Source organism: Triticum dicoccoides, chromosome 2B (assembly GCF_002162155.2).
Source record: "Triticum dicoccoides isolate Atlit2015 ecotype Zavitan chromosome 2B, WEW_v2.0, whole genome shotgun sequence".
NCBI lineage: Eukaryota > Viridiplantae > Streptophyta > Magnoliopsida > Poales > Poaceae > Triticum > Triticum dicoccoides.
The window spans coordinates 591,911,137-591,915,733 of record NC_041383.1 but is presented as its reverse complement, the minus strand read 5'-3'; the positions used below and the strand labels follow the sequence as shown (position 1 = coordinate 591,915,733).

The following is a 4,597-nucleotide window of genomic DNA, read 5'->3' as shown; positions in this document are numbered from 1 at the left end:
TACTTGAATTCCCACATATAAAACTCCCGAAACTTTCTGGTTATGCAATCTGGTGTTGGGGATACAGGGGAAGCAATATATCTCACCCAAACTAACAATACCTACATCCAGCTGTATCCATCCGTCAACACATAACCAAGAAACCTTCAGAAATCGTGTACCTCAACCTTCGAAAAGCATCCGTTATACGAGTTATGGCAATACTCCCGAGCTCGCCCCAGTACTGGGTTATCGGGGTTATCTCACCAACAACTGCATAAAAGAGATTTTCGATGTCGGCAAATCTCAGGTATTCCAGAACTGCAACGATAAAATTGTGACGACAACACCTCGGAGCTCAACTCCCCGGGACACTGCCACAACCCCTAAATGTCAAGAGGCACCAAGAACAATGTTCTCGTCACAAAACCATTGAAACGATTCCAAGATACCCGCGTGATCCTAAAAAAAATTTAGTGAAATTTGAGGAGAGGAAAGACAAAACATCTACGTCAGGAGACCTCACCAGAGCGACGAAGGGGGCTAAGGAGTAAAAAGAATCCTACTCTCCGATATATATAATCCTAAGACTCAAAACATTTTTTTCTAGACTCAATAACGGCCAACAATCAAGGGGGCTCCTAGGGTCGGTCGAGGCTTTGATACCAACTTGTCGCACCCAATATGCGACCCTATCCAAAAGGAATTCAAAGGTCCCACCAAGGATAGACCCGCATATTGGAACGCTTTTGCAAGGTGGATATCATTACATCAACATTACATAATAGATGGGGATACGTACAAGAGGCATACAATGCCGCATGAATACAACATCACAATACATCAGAGCATCATCCGACTACGGATGAAACACAAACAAAAACTCAAACGACATCCACCTTGCTCGCTCAGGCTGCCGACCTGGAACCTATCCCCTGATCGAAGAAGCAGAAGAAGATCTCAATGCAAGCAAGCATCGCTCTCGCGTCATGATCTTCGCACAACCTGTACCTGCAACTGTGGTTGTAGTAATTTGTGAGCCACGAGGACTCAGCAATCCCATTACCATGGGTATCAAGACTAGCAAAGCTTAAAGGGAAAGGAAGGGGTAGAGTGCTGAGGTTGCAGCAGCAACTAAGCATATATGGTAGCTAACATACGCAAATAAGAGCGAGAAGAGAGCAAGCAGAACGGTCGTCAACTAGTAATGATCAAGAAGTGATCCTGAACTCCTACTTACGTCAAACATAACCCAAAGACCGTGTTCACTTCCCGGACTCCGCCGAGAAGAGACCATCACGGCTACACACGCGGTTGATGCGTTTTAATTCGTATCTGGTGTCAAGTTATCTACAACCGGACATTAACAAATTTCCATCTGCCTATAACCGCAGGCACGGCTTTCGAAAGATTATACCCTGCAGGGGTGTCCCAACTTAACCCATGACAAGATCTCACGATCAACGAAGGAATAGACCTTCTCCCAGGAAGACCCGATCAGATTCGGAATCCCGGTTTACAAGACATTTCGACAATGGTAAAACAAGACCAGCAAGACCGCCCGATGCGCCGACAATCCCGATAGGAGCTGCACATATCTCGTTCTCAGGGCAACACCGGATGAGACAGGCTACGAGTAAAACCAGACCTCGAGTTGCCCCGAGGGGGCCCCGCAGGCGGCTCAGTTCAGACCAACACTTAGACAAGCACTGGCCCGGGGGGGGCTAAAATAAAGATGACCCTTGGGTTGGCCGACCCAAGGGAAAGGATAGGTGGTGGTGAGGCAAATGGTAAAACCAAGGTTGGGCTTGCTGGAGGAGTTTTATTCAAAGCGAACTATCAAGGGGGTCCCATAAATCACCCGACCGCGTAAGGAACGCAAAATCCGGGAACATAACACCGACATGACGAAAACTAGGGAGCAAGAGTGGAACAAAACACCAGGTAAAAGGCCAAGCCTTCCACCCTTTACCAAGTATATAGATGCATTAATAATATAAGAGATATTGTGATATCCCAACCAAAATCCTGTCCACCATGGAGAAATCTTCAACTTCACCTGCAACTAGCAACGCTATAAGAGGGTCTGAGAAAAGCGGTAACATAGCCAAATAACGGTTTGCATAGGAAAGGTGTCAAAGGTTAGAGGTTCATGGAAATTTGGGATGGCTTGAAGGGCAACAGATAGGTAACGCAGCATAGCGATAGAACGAAGCAACTAGCATAGCAATGATAGTAGTGAGATCTAGGGTAGCGGTCATCTTGCCTGAAATCCCGCAAGGAAGAAGAACGAGTCGATGACGAAGACGCACGGGAGTAGTCGAACGAATCCTCACAATCGCAACATTACCGGAACTAAGAAGCAACACCGGAAAGAAACAAACAACATAGTAAATGCACAAGCATGAACATGGCATGATGCACAAACAAGTATGATGCATGACCGGTTTAACGAGGCATGGCATGGCAAAGTGCAACAAACCACACTACAAGTTAAGTGAAGCTCAATATGAAACGAGTTGCATATTGACGAAACACCACATTCATTAATTTAGTTCACTCTTGTTTAGGTACACAACAATATTAGATGTTGTTAAACATGGCAAGAGGTGAAACATAATTAATCTACCTATCTAGGCAAGTTTAAGTGAGGCCGGAACAACAAACAACAATTCCGGAAATCCCCCATGTGCATAAAATGAATTTGGTACTGTTCTGCCCTAAACACAATTTTAATGTTGTTAAATAGCAAAATAAAGTGCACCATGTTAACCTAGGCATTTTGCCACCCCATTTACATATAAAGTTTATTAAATTCGGAGCTACGGTTATTTAGTTATGAAATAAATCATTTTAACATGGCATATTAGCAAATTTAAATAAACAGCAAGTTAAACATTTTAACATGGGATGAAAAAGACATATTATTAATCTACACAATTTTTTGACCATTTTACATATATAAATTATTTTAATCCGATGCACGGTTAATTTATTATTGATGCATGAACATGGAGGGTTTTTCTGCAAATCTGTAAATCCTTGGAAATTGATTAAATCGCAGTTAAGGAAAAAAAACGAGTCACAGGCCAAAACTGAAACTGGAGCAGGCCCAACGATAAAAAAAACAAGAGGTGCTGGGGGTGTGGCCTCACCCATGGGCTCGGCCCAGCTCATGGAGAGGCTGCAGGCTTAGGGAGGCGCTGGCCCAGGCGCTGGAGTGGCCGCGGTCAACGCTGCTGGGACGAGCAGAGCTACTCTGCTCGAAGCAGAACGAGCAAAGGCCGGCGACGGTGGACCTGGCGAAGGGCGGCGCGCCGGTGTGGGGTAGCGGAAGCAGAGGCGAAAACTGGCGGCAAGGGAGACGCGGATCCGGGCGGTGGAGGTCGTCGGGGTTTGTTCCCTGCCGAATCAAAGCGGAGGCGGCTCCATGGCTGCTATTGAAGCCTGAAGAAAAGAAGGTCAGGGAGGGAATTCAGAGAGGGAGCAGGGAAGGAAAGCTAGGAGCGACGGCGGGATAGGGAGGCAGCAGAGGCGCTGCACTCTCCGGTGACCTCACCGGACGTGCGACGGGGAGGCCGATTTCGTCCGGATCCGGCCGGACTTGGTAGGGGATGGTGCTAGGACGATGCAGGGGATCCGGGCATGGGACGAGGCCAGGGCGCGGGCCGAGCTGCAGCTGGCTCCGGCGTGGGTGCAGTGGTCCAAGGTGCGGCTTCCGGCAACATGGATGAGGCGAGGAGGAGTGGATCCGGGCATGGGAGCTCGTTCCCGGCGGCGGCGGGGTTTCCTGTGCAGAGAGAGACGAGAGGGAGTTGAGAACGGATGCAGAGAAGAAAACAAAGGAAGGAGGAGAAGGGGCGACACTCATCTGGTTGGTGGCTTCGATTGCCAGCGGGAGAAGTGGCTCTCCTGCTCGAGCTCCTCGGGCGCGTGCTCGCGCACGAGAGCGAGAGAAGGCTGGGCCTCGGGAACAGAGGAGGTGGTCGGAGGCGGGAGAGGATCTGGATCGGATGTCTCTGGTTGGTTTGATGCTGAAAATGAGGGAGGGAGAGATGCTGGCTGGTTGGGGATGGATCCCGAGGGGATTTGGTGGAGTGGGTGGCGGCGGCGCGATGGGAAAGGATGGATTGGACAGGAAGGGGCTAGGGTTAGGTTGGACTGATTATATAGCCAGTGGTTAGGTTATGGTCCCTCCGGTTAGATCCAACGGTCGAGAAAAAATAGGCTAGGAAGTCCAAATAATAAAACGGAGATATTTTATAGAGGTTTGGGGATGATCCGGATCCAACGGTAATGACTGAGCGGTTCGGGTTCGGGGCAAGTTTCGGACGCATGCGAGGGGTCTAAGAGAGGTCGACGAAGACAAGGGGGGGGTTAAGATGGGTTAGATGGGCTGTGTGGAGGGGGGTTGGGCTAAGCAGAGAGAAGAGAAGGCACCCCGGCAACAGTTTCCAGAGACCGAAAACGTCCGACGCTAGACCGACTATATCGCGGTTATATACTTAACGGTTGGGTAGTCAAACGGACTCCGAATGCGACGAAACTTGGTAGGCGGCCTGTCTACACTATAATAAGACCGCACGACAAGTTCCATCCCATTTCGAAAACATTTTTA

At 48.8% G+C, this 4,597-nt stretch overlaps 1 long non-coding RNA gene across 1 annotated transcript; it reads right to left on the bottom strand.

The window, feature by feature from the left end:
- Positions 1-2,276: 2,276 nt before the first annotated feature.
- LOC119368080 lies at positions 2,277-4,097 on the bottom strand. The gene is made up of 3 exons (XR_005176519.1): positions 3,539-4,097; positions 3,135-3,426; positions 2,277-2,334 (listed from the first exon to the last, which is right to left on the bottom strand). It is a non-coding gene; the product is annotated as an uncharacterized LOC119368080 (long non-coding RNA).
- Positions 4,098-4,597: the final 500 nt, after the last annotated feature.